The following is a 15,253-nucleotide window of genomic DNA, read 5'->3' as shown; positions in this document are numbered from 1 at the left end:
GATAAAAAGACCAAGCTCTCCTGAATCACCAAAGATGGACGCCAAAAAGCAGTTTCTAATTTAGGGGCACCCAATGATAGTTTTAAATACTTTTGTGGCAATGGAATCTAGAATTTTTCATCAATGCTTTTAACGGCTTTCTCCAATCCCTTCCTCCAAGTTGGGACTAACATAATAGAGAAAAGTCTTATTATGGCCTCGGCTTCCACCTTTGCCCTCACCATGCATCTGATGGAGTCAATGATGTCACTATTTGTCCTCCAAGTGAATTGATAGTTGAAAACCCCTTCTCCAATTGCTCTGCTAATGGTGATTCATGACATGTCATCCACTGGGGTAGGAATCCTATTCCATCACTCTTGTTTCACATTACGACAAAATCCATAGTTCTATTTTCAGATGTATGAAAGAGACATATGTTTGCTTCCATGTTTATGAATGGAGGTCGACAGATGGCAATGTGAACAAGAGATCCCAAATAAAGATAAAATAAGCCTCTAGAAAAGTTTTAGCGATGATGTCATCTAATGATGTAACCTATTCTAGCTCAGTATAAGCTTGCCTTGGCTTTGATGTGATGGTAACTTCACTGAATAGACTGATGCCAAAAATGCACTAAAATGCTAATGGAGGGCCATCCCAATTCATGATGAGGAATATACTCTACTAGTAGACCCTTGCATCAAATGAGATGCCAAGAAAACTATAACAACTCAAGACATTCGACATGGAAATGAATTAGGAAGATTGATATAACTAAGAAAGATGTAATCACAAGAGGGAGAGGTAAGACTCATATATATAGAAAAATATACATATGTATATATAAACACATGTGTACATCTATATATATATATATATATATATATATATATATAAAAGCTTATGATCCTATATTAGTGAGAATGTTGTTATCTTAAACCTGTGAATGATCATAGGTGAGATCAATAAATGTGAGTTAATGAATATATATATATATAATTTCTATAAAATTATTTGTACATATACATACATAGATACATACATAGATACATACATAGATGCATACATACATAGATACATATATATATATATATATATATATATATATATATATATATTTATTTATTTATTTATAATTATATATAAGTATATATATATATATATATATATATATATATATATATATATATATGTATGTATGTAGGTATGTATGTATGAAGGAGAAACAAAAGTGAGCTTTGATATATAAAGATGAAGACAACTGAAACTAAGAAAATACTTGAAGAAGAAATAAAGCTAAGAGGATAGGGTGCAAACCAAAATACAAAAACCACCATCATTATGGCAAAGGCAAATGATCCTTAATGATTAAAGAATTGACCCCATCCACCCCCAAATTTTCTAAACTATCTGCTATCTGATTGCCTTCCCTATATATGTGACAGATCTTGCAATCTGCAAACTTATCTATGAGAGCAAGGACTTATTCTAGATTGGAGTTGATTACCCAATTGGGGGTTGATCATTTTCTAATCACATTTAATATGATTTGTGAGTCTGCCTCTATAATAAATTTTGTTAATTTCAATTTGTGGCATAATTGAAGTCTGTGCTTCAAAGCTTCCAATTTTGCTAGATTATTAGAAGTAGGTTGAATAGATATAGCTTTTTTGGCTATCCAATGACCTTCCTCATCATTAATGATGCATCCAATGTTGGCCATGTTAGGATTGCCTCAGCTAGCACCGTCAAATTTCAATTTAGCCCACCCATATGGGGGAGGGACCCATCTACAGTTAGCTCTAGCCTCTTTACTATTCTTTAGATAAAATAGTGGGGGGTTGATCAATTTAGACCAATTCTTCTTCATTTTCTCATCCCATATGAAAAAAGGAGCCTTCCTCTTTCTAGGTGTTTCTGAGATGCGTGTTTTTAGTTTCTACAATACTAGCTTCAATTTTTATAATTAATTCTTCAGGTTCTAATTCTAGGTTACAGAAGATACGCCAATTTATTTCCTTCCAAATTTTTCATATCAGAATGGAAGGGCAAATGCTCCATAGTTTATTGTAAACACCCTTGACCTGGCTAGTGGGCCATCCCTTGAGAAATTTAGGCAAAGAATTTTGGAATTGGTGTTGACCACCTCAACATACTCCTAAGCCATTCCCAACACTTTTGAGAAAAGGGATAGCTGAATAGGATGTGATCAGAGTCTTCACTATTTTGCTTAGATAAGACACATATAGATGGACCTTGAAAACCAAGCTTCCTCAACCTATCCATGGTTAGAATTCTATTTTGGAATGCTAGCCATAAGAAAAATCCTACTTTAGGAAGACACGAAGAATCTCAACATAGGTTGAGTAGTATATCCACATTGTCCCATCTATGAGAGGTTAAAATGACCCTATATCCATTTTTCACATTATAATTACCATCGTTAGAGGTTGCCTATATAAATTCATCTTTCTTCTTAGATTGCCTAATTCTTCTATCTTCTAACAACTTTTCATAGATTTTAAGTGATTTGACATCCACATCTAGGCCCTCCAAAGATTTCCACACCCATTTGGGGTTACCATCTTCATAAACCATGGTCCTGTAGTCCTGAACTCTGATTCCCCATAGAGAAATTAATTTTTCTTTGAGATTCTTGATTGTGCAACTAAGATGCAAAGGAGGATGACCGTCCCACGCATCTTCCCAAAACAAGGCCTCATCACCCTTACCTACAACCCAAGTCAAGTACTTTGAGATTAAATGTCAACATTGTAGCATAAAGTTCCAACATTCTGACCCTTTCGGAGGGTGTTTCATCCTGAAGATTGATAGAGGATCCTCCTCATTTAGGTATTTACTGTATATTATTTTGGCCCATGTGTGATCTCTATCCCTTAGAGGTGCCAAATGAGTTTGCCCCTAGTGCTTCATTATGTCATTGTAGATTCTTGATCCCTAAACCACCCAAGTCCTTAGGTTTGCAAATTTTCTCCCATTTAATGAGCACTAGTTTTTTGTCCTCTTCGTAATCTTTCCACAAAAAATTTTGCATTTTGGATTCGAATTTAAGGAGGTTTCGTTTGGACAATGGCAAGCAAGATAATGGGAAGGTTGAAATGGATGATAATATTGATTTAATCCTAGTACATTTTCTGACCTTTGTTAACCATCTATCGAAGAGCCAAGTTTGGCATCTATTTTTTCAAAGGTATTACACCACACATTTTTGGATTTCAAATCTTTTTCTAGGGCAATTCCTAGATACTTGCAGGGGAATCGACCTTTTTTGTATCCCATGATTTTGTAGATCTATTATTCTAGTGTTGGTTTCATATTCATAAAGTAAATCTCAGATTTAAGCTAATTAAATTTTTGGCCAAAAGCTTCCATATATGCTTTAATAATGGATTTTAGACCCAGGGCCTCATCTATCCTACTTCTGCCTGGCAATATAGTGTCATTAGCATATTGTTGGTGAGTGATATTGGGCATATTTTTAGTGACCGAAATACCTGATATTTTTTGCCTATTATATGCATCATTCACTGCTCTCCCAAATTCTTTAGCCATGATGATATAAAGGGAGGGGAATAATGGGTCTCCTTGTCTAATGCCTCTAGATATATCAAAGTAGCCTTCTGGTGTTCTGTTAATGAGAATCAAGATTTTGGCAGTAGATATGAATTTGTAAATAAAGTTGATCCATTGATGAGAGAAGCCAAAAGCTTCCAAAACCTTATAGAGAAATCTCCAATCAACCATGTCATATACATTTTGAATATCCAATTTCATGAACATACATGGCTCTTTGTTCATACATGTTGAATGGATTGTCTCTTGAATAGTAATAATACCATCTAGAATAGATATGCCCACCACAAAGCTCGTTTGTTCTTCTAATATAATTTTAGGAAGTATATCCTTCAACCTATTAGCTAAAATTTTAGAGAAAATTTTATACACCGTGTTGCATAACGCAATGGGTCTGAAGTCTCCTGGGGTTTCAGGTTCTAACTTTTTGGGAATCAAGGTGAGGAATGAATTGATTGATCTCCGATAAAAGAGCACCCCCATTTCTAGATGCTTCAATTGCTTTCCAAAGGTCTATGCCTATGATATCCCAACATTTTTGATAAAAGAAGTCTTGGAAGCCATCTGGGCCTGGGGATTTATCCGGATTCATTTCAAACACCACCTTTTTTACTTCTTCCAAAGAGATAGGTTTGTTTAGAACCTTATTAACTTCTGGAGTGACAATTTTAGGAATCACTTTAAGTAGATTATCTTGTGTTGATCTATTAGACCCTTCATAATTATTTAAAGTATTTTGAAAATATTTAACGAAGGTGTCTGCAATTGCACTCGATTTATCCATCGTAATGCCCAAATGATTCTTAATAGCAGTTATTCTGCTCTTTGATCTATTATATAAAGTGGAATTATGGAAATATTTTGTGTTTCAATCTCCTCCATCTAACCATTTTTCTCTAGATTTTTGTCTCCAAAAAATTTCCTCTTTGGTTAGAATATCCTCTTGCCTTGCTAATAAGTCTTTTTCTCGCATATAGCTAGCATTGTCCATCCCTTTGTTAATCACTTTTGAATTTAAGTCCTTTAATTGTTTTTCTATATCTAATTTTTCTTTAAAAATATTATTGAAGTGATCCTTATTCCATCTGAGGATTCGTTCCTTGAGCATCTTCATTTTGGCAACAAATATGAACATCTTAGATCCTTCAAAGTTGTCCTGAGCCCACCATTCTTTGATGTTATTAATAAAGCCATAATCTAAGAACCACATTTTTTCAAATTTAAATGGATTCCTAGTAGGTTTATGTGGTTCTAAAAATTTGAATCTAACCGAAAAGTGATCAAACCCAGCGAAAGCTACCATAGAAGAGTGAAAATTTAGGTTATTAGCATCAAGGTCCCCTTTTATCATGAACCTGTCTAGTTTTTCCGCTATGTATGCAAAATCTTGTCTCCTATTGTGCCATGTATAAATACCATTACTAATTGGAATATCTACCAAGCTATGGGAATTGTACCATACCTTGAAGTCCTTAGAAGCTTGCAATAATTGCTTATTACCTTCTATTTTTCATTAATATCTAAGATTGTGTTAAAATCTTCTCCTAATAAGAACAAATTATCTTTAAAATTATTCATAAAAGAGCCAATTTCTTCCCTCACTAATTTTTTACTGAGGTTGGTAATAGGCCCGTAGATATTAATGAGGATGAATTTGAGATCAGATTTTAGGCTTTGAACCCAGCCACTCATCCAATTGTTACTTATATTAATGATATTTATATCTACCTTCTTGGGGTTTTAGAGGATCCCTAAACCCCCTAAAGCCCCTATTGATTCTTAAAATACTGAATTCCATAAACCTAATATTTTATCTAATTTAGGAATTTCTAACTTATTTAGTTTAGTTTCCTAAATGAGAACAATGTTAGAATCAAAGGATTTGAGGTTATGTTTTAATAACCTCTTTTTGCTAGGGGCATTAAGACCCCTAGCATTCCATGTCGTGATCTCCATGCCTCCTCAGGAAGGCACTTCCCCTTCCCCACATTAAAAATCTGGTCAATCTTTTGTTGTTCTCTATTGTGCCCATCTACTTCTCTGAGTTCTTTTAGTGATCTTCTACCTCTTTTTCTTTTCGTTTTGCCACAGATAGGAGATTTAAGCCCTTCTTGGTTCATGTGAATTCCCAGCTAATCTAGGTTAGCTTATGCCATCTTAACTGCACCAATTTTTTTTAGAGCTCCTTTCCTTTTCTTCCTATACTAGTTCTTTAAGTAGCTGATACACAAGGCATAAATGATTCTCTAAGTCTACGTCTGATCCCACTTTTTTGTTTTTGTTGATGTCTTTGTCCTTTTGCTCCTACACAGATCCTTGCTCTTTCATCTAAGATTGGCTCAGATTATTATCCTCCTTTTCAATATTTAATAAGTCTTTCCTTAGGTCTTCATATGTGTAGTTACTCCCTCCTAATTTGAGAATTTCTTGAATTAATTCCTCTTTTTGTGCATCTGTACTTTCATCAATATTTTCAACACAAAACACCTAAACCAACTGGTCGGTGAGATGGTTCAACCTATCTTCTTTTGATTTAGATATGCTTAATTCCCCCATTGTTGAATCCAAGATACTGTCCTTATTCAAGAAATCTTGAAGTTCTTTTATTGGTACCTTATTTGTTGTTCTTGTGTTCATATCCCTTCTCTAATGGTTGCTGCTAGGAGTGAATGGAGAGCTCTTTGAAGTTGTTGGTGTTTGCCAAAACTTGTATAACTTTTTGGATGCTAGAGATGGTATTTTATCTGTCATGTATTGAACCTGGATATGCTCTAATTCACTTGTTTCCTTCTGTATTATAGAATACTCTACAATTTTCTCTTCAAAGTTGAATAGTAAATGATTCTCAATATCCTCTATATTAATACCTTTATTATCCCTATTGGTTTCTACTTGTTTTCTGCTTGAGATCTTTTCCTACTCACCATCTTTATTTTCAAGATTTGAGATAGGTATAGGTTTCTTTTCCTTAGATGTATTCTCTATCTTTTTCAACTTTGCTCTCTCTAAGGTTCGATTTTCTCTTTCTGTATTTATTTGTTGCTGTTAAGAAGGTAGAGGTTCTGTATTTCCACTCTTACTTGAGTCCTTGTTGCTTTTAGATGTTTTCCTTTCCCTTTTTGCCTTCTATTTTTTGTGGGACTGGCCATCAATTACCAGATCTATTTTTTCCTTGTGATCAACCACTATTATTGATTTAAGCCTTCCTTTGTCTATTGGAGGATCCTCTATCCTTCTAATGCTTGTCTCTTTTATGTAAAGCAGCTCTGTCTGGAATACATTCTCCTCCTGAGGATTTGCAGGAAGGATTTGCTCTATGTATTTCTGGTTCCTTTTTTTCTTCATTATTCTCATCCAAGGAAACTTACTTCTAAAATCAGAAGTGAGTGGGAGGGTTTTGAGTTTGATTTTGATGATATCATCTAATTATAAAATTTTAGATATTTTGCCTTTATAGATGTGAAAGTTAAGATCATATGAGGCTTTGTTAGTAATTACTTTCTTTTGAAACTTTGTTGGATGATTGAATTTGGTTTTGATAAGCAATTTAACATTATTGCAGCAATGATAAGAAGAATTGATACCTATGATTTCCCCCAAAGCCAATCCTACAGACTTAAGAATATCTAATTGAAGCAGCTTCGAAGGAAGAGAAGGGATATTAAACCATGTAGGAATCTTACAATCTAACTTTTATAGACAAAAATCATGAGACCATTCTATGAATTTGACACTATGACCATTAAAAAAATACTCAAAGACTGAAATAAATTATTTCCTAACAGATTCTTCCTCACATTGTAAGTAAAGAATCCTATCAAAGTAGTGGAAGATACTTACCTGTTCCTCACATTTTTCTTCCAACCAATCAGATAGAAGAGGGAAATCTCTCAGGGGGGCATTCCAAATCGTAAAGATTCCTCCCTTTTGGCACTCAACCTAGGTGTCTTCGACTTCTTTAATGGAAATCTTAATGGGTTTATCTGAGGGTTTAACCAAGGAAATCAAACTAGAAGGTACTTTAGGGTTTGATGGGGGGATACATTTGAAGGTGCCTATCGTCGATGTTGAGGGATGTAAGAAGTTAGGGATTTCAAATCAAATGGAGACCTTTAAATTTCCTAGCTGGGGTGTCATGATAGGAGTATGACAATTTGATGTGGGGGAAGGCTTGAGTAGATCAAGATGCATGTACTTGGTTAAATTAAAGATCCTAAATTGGTTATCTAAATGTTCAATCATGAAGAAAGATTGGTAAATGTGGGTACCTAGCAAGTATGAGCGTGTGGGAGGAATTTTGGGTGCAGCTTCTTGGCAATTGTTTCTCTTCCGTTGTGTTTGAACCCCTTCTTTTCATCGATGATTGTGGAGATCACCTTCAAGTTTTTCCAAAATAGCAAATCTATTTGCAGTTTCTACTGCAAATCTAGCATTATGTGGATCTTGGACTACCCTATGGAACCATCTTTGACCTATATTAGTAGATGTATTCTGCCATAGATTGCCATTTGGTAGCGAATGCCTAAGGTTTTTCTTTCTCTTTTTTTGATGAAAAGTCTGCATTGTATTTTTCATAGGTCTATAAAAGTTCGGCACTTTTTCTTTTTTGTGCAGAGTAGAGTGTTTCTTTTTCTATAATACTATTATTTAGAAAAATATCTCAGGGTTTCTATTTTACTAACTTAATAATTATATAAGTAGCATACTTTTTTTATTAGTAATAAGGTTTCTTGTATTAATATTGAAATTTTTTTACAAAAATCCACTAAATGGATGAATTTTCACTTCATCTTTCCTCCTACACCTACCAAAGAGATTGACCATCCAAACATCATGAAGATTAACTCATACTAGACTATCACCCTAAGTACATAAAATAAGAGATACCTATACTACCAAAAGTGGGCCTACCTTGAAAAACAATAGAAAACAACCAATTTCAAAGAAATATTGGAGCCACCCTGTATGTCCTTCTTTGACTGATTTCGGATGAACATCCCTCCTTGTTTGATACTCTTTCCTTCCTTCCGACATGACACCTTTACTGCTACAAAACTCAACACACCTAACATAATGACCCATTTGATTGGGACAGACCTCATCTTTCAATGATACTTACACTCCATTTCTTCTTGCCCCTCCTTATACTGTTGAATGTACAACAAGAGCCACACCCAACCCTAACACACACCATCAATCTATGCCTAGATCGACTTGGACAAGCTCTATAAAATCAAGGGTAAAATCTCATCTTCCCTACCACTAACCACCCACAAAGGACCTTGTCCCCTGTGAATGTCAATGCCTAGATAAGTTCAATTCATAGTGTCTTCCACATTGTTACCTGCACATGGCCCCACACATACCCACATTGCCTTTCTCACCTCATCCTTTATCCCAAGTGTCAGAGCCCAAGCCAAAAAAAAGACACGATGTGCAAAATGATTCTAGGTCAAATGTTTGTGTTCAAATACTCATCTTGAAAGTCATCAAAATGAAACAAACCACTTATGTGCTTCAAAAAAGTCGCTCCATAGAATGCTAGAACCTAATTTAGGGACACAAGGGAGAAATTGTCCTCCATCTTTAGATACCCAACAACCAACTCCAAACAAACTTAATGCATAGTCGAATGCTAAAAAGAACCCCACTTCCCATAAAAAGGCCTTGGAGTACTTTAGATAATTTCTCTTAATGTTATCAAATAACTCAAAAGTTCTTGTTTGTACTCCCACATGCTGCCAACATTAATAGGAAGTAACTCCCATGATTTTCATCATAACATGTATTGATCCCAAATGAGATACCACCTCAAATTGACAAAGAGCCTACTACACATCATGAGAAATATTACCCAAATCCCCAGAGCTTCCACACACAAGAATTTTAGTTACAATTTAAATTGACTATTAATGATGTTTCTTAGGTCTTCAAAAAGATCACCCATAGCATGGTTAAGACCCCAACTCCAAATTTAGAAAGTCTATTTGCTTGTACATTAGCTTCACAAAACACATGAGACACCCTAAATTCCTCAAGAGAATCCAACAAAAATTTAATCCTTCGATTACGATTATTCAATTACCAAGTGTTAGTCCCACCTTTAGTAATTTCATTAATCAGAATTTGGGAATTGCCTTCCAAACACAACTTTCCAACCTACACATGTTTTGACATCAAAATTGAATTGATAGTACTTTTAGGGAGCTACTTAGCTCTAATAACAAGAGTGTTTTCCCATTCATTTTTGGCAAGGAAGCTTGCTCTAGATGGATTAGGATTACCTTTTACAATCCCAACCAAAGTTGATCTTAATCCACTACTTATAGGTGCTTACCCAATCATCTTAGCCTATTATCAGAAGAGGTTTAGCCCTCACAAGTTCATTAATGGGCCTTTATAATCAGCATATTATTACTTTTAATAGTTATGTTACAATTATTTAATGATGCCTGCTTCAATTTGTATTATTCTTCTTCTTTATGTTGAATTTATAATGTTGACATGTCAAGTAATGAAAGAATTTATTTTTTAATACACAACTAGAATCATTTAAGGCCTGTTTGGTTGTTGAAATACATCTAGAATAGTCATTGAAAAATATATAAAAAAATTGCATTCTTTGTTTGGTGCATCGAATGAGAATGGGGAATAGGAATATGTACTCCCATTTTAGCCCAAAATGAGCATATGTCCATTCCCAAAAATACATGTTATTGGAATGGAGAATAGGAATTTGTGGACCACTCTGATATGTGCACTCTGCTCTTCCGTCGGAGGAACCCGAGTTCAATTCCTCCCAAGTCTCTCCTTCAGCTCAACTTTCGTGTTCAACATGGTTCCATCTCCTTCAAATCCTTCACCATGACCCAATGTTTATCATTACCCCAAACAATTCTCTATTGGGAGCTCTAGTAGGTTTGTGCCTCGATCTATTCAATGTCTCCTCCATTGGGAAGGCTTTTGATCATCTCTTTGGAGTAGAGTTTGATAGAGGAAAGAGCAAAGAGTTTCAAGATATCAATAATAGCCACACTTGGTGTAGATCTCAACAATCTCACTTTGGTAGACTCTAAGTACTAGTCTGGAGCCCAATTCAAACAACTCATTCTCAGCAATAGACACAACATTCAAGCATGGATTGATTACAACCATCCAAGGAAGGACCTCAATGTAATAATTACTCAAGCTGGTTTGCTTCATCTACAAAAAACCCTACTATCTTTGCAAAATACAAGTTTATTAGGCATTCTACAAAAAAGAAATGTGTGATGGTTTCATAGGAGCTACGAGAACCATGTTTCAAAAGCACTGCATCCTTGCCTAGAGTTTTGCAGTAGTCATAAACATATCAAGTTTGCCATTTTTTTTTTCCTTTGATTTCTCCACAACCATCTTTCTTTTTAAAAATTTTGACAAAGTTTTTTAGTTAATACCTGTATCTTTGAAAATTAAAACAAATTCCCAATTACATTTTGGATGAGCCTAACAAGACTGGGATTGCCATTTTCCATTCTCATTCCCCATTTCCATTCCCCTTCCCACTTTCCATTGTAATTTCCTAATGGTTGTTGGAATACAACCATAATAATTATTGAAAATTAGAATATTTGATTGTATTCTTCATTTTGTAGTGCCTACCCTAGTTTACATTTTTTCGATTTCTCCACAACCATCTTTCTTTTTAAAAATTTCGACAAATTTTTTTAGTTAATACTCGTATCTTTGAAAATTAAAACAAATTCCCAATTACATTTTGGATGAGCCTAACAAGACTGGGATTGCCATTTTCCATTCCCATTCCCCATTTCCATTCCCCTTCCCACTTTCCATTGTAATTTCCTAATTGTTGTTGGAATACAACCATAATAATTATTGAAAATTAGAATATTTGATTGTATTCTTCATTTTGTAGTGCCTACCCTAGTTTACATTTTTTCTATTGTTGCCGAACTCTTTTAGGCCAGTTTTATGCTTGATTATCAGTAGCATTATTTTGAGATTATTAGATATTGTTTTACATTTAGTTTATTATATGATGAGATTACTTGGTAATCTATATTTCATGTATGCATGATGATTATTCAATGATTTCAATTATTGATGATGATTATCATATGTGTTTTTATCATGGATACTTACCCCATACTTGCATGTGTATGGTGTGCATGTTTGTTTTCTTTATGTATGGTATTTCTGATGTGGTTAAGGAAGGGAGTCGTAGTTACCTGCTAGTTGGGATTTATACGATGCACCACTTCCTACCATTGCCTATTTAGCTTAGAATATTGTGTTTGTACATGTGTGAATTTTATGCAGGTTGTAGGTACTAGGTATCGACTTCATTGAATTGTTAGAATGAGCGTACTCTATTGCATTATCTCAATGCTAAGAGAGGGAGATAAATTCTTAAGTCCAAATCATAAACCTTTAAGCCATTTGTCCTAATTGAAAAATTAGGACAAGTATTCGAGTTGAGTACCCTTTGAATGCGTCGAATGACATTAATTCGTGATTATAACCCTTTAGTTTGATTTTGTATGTGTTTTTCTTTGATGGGTTTTCATATGTTGTTTTATGAGTCTTTGGTAAGTTTTCTATTAATTAAGTCTAATTAAAAGATTAAATCAATGATTTAATTTAATGAAAAATTATGATGATATTTTAATATTTGATTATATTTAATTAATTGAAGAAAAAGACTTAAATTTGAAGATAAAAGTTATAAAAATAATTTAGAACGTGATAATATTTATTTAATTTAATTATAATATATTTAGAGTTCATTTTTAAATAAATGTTAAATATTATAATTATTTGAGTTAATAAATATTTTATCAATTAAGTTTCTAAAATAAATTAAAAGTGAAAAGATATTAGTTATTGAAAAGTTTTAAGTTCACATGATTTATGCATGAGATTAAAATATAAGAAATTAATAAAACAAGTGAATTTAATAAAGATATTTTATTTGCATAAAGTGTGCATGGGATTAAATCTAATAAATTAATTGAAAGCAAAGTCAAGTGAAAATTAAATTAAGTAATTTAATAATTCAATTAAACGTGCATGGGTAAAGATAATGAAAAGATAATAAAAGTTAATATTGAGGTAAGGGTTGTGAGCAAGGAGTTCTCTCGAGTGAATGCACAATCAGTGCCCCGATTTAAGGAGATAACTCTTTATCACAATGGAAGGGTTCATTTTTGAGGGAGGAATTGAGATGTTAAATTTGGAAGTGAAATTTGAAAGAAAATTTGGAAGCAAATTTTGGAAGGGAATAAATTCTCTCACAATCTTCGGGTGGATTGCGTATTAGCATCAGGTTCAAGTAGGGTCTTGTGTTTTGATCATTGATTAATTATGCAATCTTCCTTTCCTGTCTTCTTCGTGTAAATCTGTATTCTTTGTGATGAACACTTAAAACATTTCAATATTTTAAATTATTAAATGCTTGCCAATATCTTTTGCATACGTGGAGATTAGAAAAGTAATTAAAAACCCTCATTTTCTAGATTGAAGAAATTAGGATTTAATTTGGGAAGGGTTGAATTTTAAAAATGAAAATTCTAGTTTGAAAATTCAAACAATTAGTAATACTTTCTCTATATACATATTGGGGGGGGAGGCAGGGCCACCACCCCCCCACCTCCCAACTCCCTTACCTACATTGGCGGTGGCCGTACCCACTATCATAAGTATTGCGACAGTTGTCGCAGGCCTTGCGACAGAGGGCAGGCCACACGACCTTTTTAATTAAGCTAGCAACTTTATTTAACTATATGCACTGTGTTAAAGTTGTATTAAATTTTGTTTTAATTATTATTTTTATTAATAATGTTTGTTGATAAGTTTTATATTAATTATTAATTTAATTAATAATATTTATTAATAAGTTTAATAATATTGTTAATTTTTATTAATAATATTTATAAATAATATTTTAATATTACTTGTTATTATTTAATAATATTTATTAACAAGTTTTATTATTATTTATTATTTTAAATATTAATTCTTTATTAATTTAAATATTAATGCATAGTTAATTTTTAATTAGTTTTATGATTTATTAATTAATTAAATTAAATTAAATTAAGATTGGTTAATAATTGAAGTAATCTAATGAATTATTAATCAATTTAAATAAATGGGATTTAATTGAGGTCGAATTGAAAGGGGAGTATTTAATGAAAATAAATTCATTTTATAATAATACTAATTTTTAATAAAATCAAAATTAATTCATTGAGAGATCATTAGCTATAATCTTAATGATTTAAGAAATTCAAACATTTACCCATAGAGTATTTTAAGGAAATTGATTTAAAAAAAAAATATTATAGGGGTAATTCTATAAATGAAGGGGTTGACTTGTAGTTTAAACTAAGAATCTTATACACTTGGAAATATACCTTGAAACAAAAACTGAAACCTTTATCTTTAACCCAACCATGTGATTTAAAACAAGCCAAAATATGAACTTACACCTTGTCTTCTGTGTGATGTTTATGTTTGGGGTTTTGGGGTTGATTAGATGTTGACCTGTTTAGGTTATTACCAGAGGCTTGGGGGTTATGAGTTTGTGATGTCATACTGATGTTTTGATCTTGATCTTTTAAACCCAACTATGGTAATGTGATGGCATGCTCTATGATGTGTGTGGATTATTTATTGTTATTGCTTTCCAGTTTCCTTGTGTGAAGCTGAAGTGTATGTATATGAGATACTTGTCTTAACCATTTTTGAGTCCTCGATTAGTTATATTGATTTGTCTTTCAGTTGCTTGAGAGGACTGAGGTGTTTTGAATGATTTATTCTTGATGATGTCATGTTGTGACATGTTTGACTTGACCATTTTGGAGTCTTCGATCACTATTATTATTGGGATACTTTTTGGTTGCTCATTGAGAACCGATAGATATTGTGATTCATCTTTTGATGCTTTCCAATTGCTTGTGGAGAACTGATGTGAGTATTGTGGATTATCTTTTGATATTTTTTAGTCGCTTGTATAGGGTTGAGGTGATTTATTATGTGATTATTGATTTGTGCTTTTATTGAGCCTAGAGTAGGTTATCTATATGTAGTGTTGGGAAGTGGCTTGCAATGGGGGATGGGGGCCCTAAGTGGCTCTGGGAATAACCCATTGTCAATTGCTTTAATAAGTGAAAATATTTATATTAAATGAGAGTAAAATGAACCTAATAAGAATCTTGTATGTTCTCGTCCATGCCTCAAGTGCTAGTACAAACTAGGATGAGAGTAGAGAGAACACTTGGTTTCAACCTTGCATTCCGTAGTATGCATTGTTAGTATGAGAGGATACTAGTGGCTGCAATGGGATCACTAGGGACCCAGGAGTCCTAAGGGACTGCTTGAGTAACTCCGAATGTGATTCATGTGATGACACTTTCCCACTTACATAGTAGGTTTCCTACATGTCTTTGTGTGCCTCTAAGTCTAGACGTCGATCTATATTGGAACCTTTGAGTTAGTATATTTTTAAGATTTTCTGGACTTAGAGAGTATTTGTGTTATGTGATTTGATATCCTGTTTGAGACTTGAGACTATCTCCTCAGCGCGGTGGGAGTGGACCATTTAGGTTCCACGCGATCGGGTGGTAGTGCTTTTTCACTCTTACCATTGAGATCTGTCCATAATCATCATGGCCGG

This window comes from Cupressus sempervirens, chromosome 10 (assembly GCF_028749045.1).
Source record: "Cupressus sempervirens isolate cs-2001-9-10 chromosome 10, ASM2874904v1, whole genome shotgun sequence".
NCBI classification, from domain to species: domain Eukaryota; kingdom Viridiplantae; phylum Streptophyta; class Pinopsida; order Cupressales; family Cupressaceae; genus Cupressus; species Cupressus sempervirens.
Note: the sequence above shows the minus strand (reverse complement) of the source record.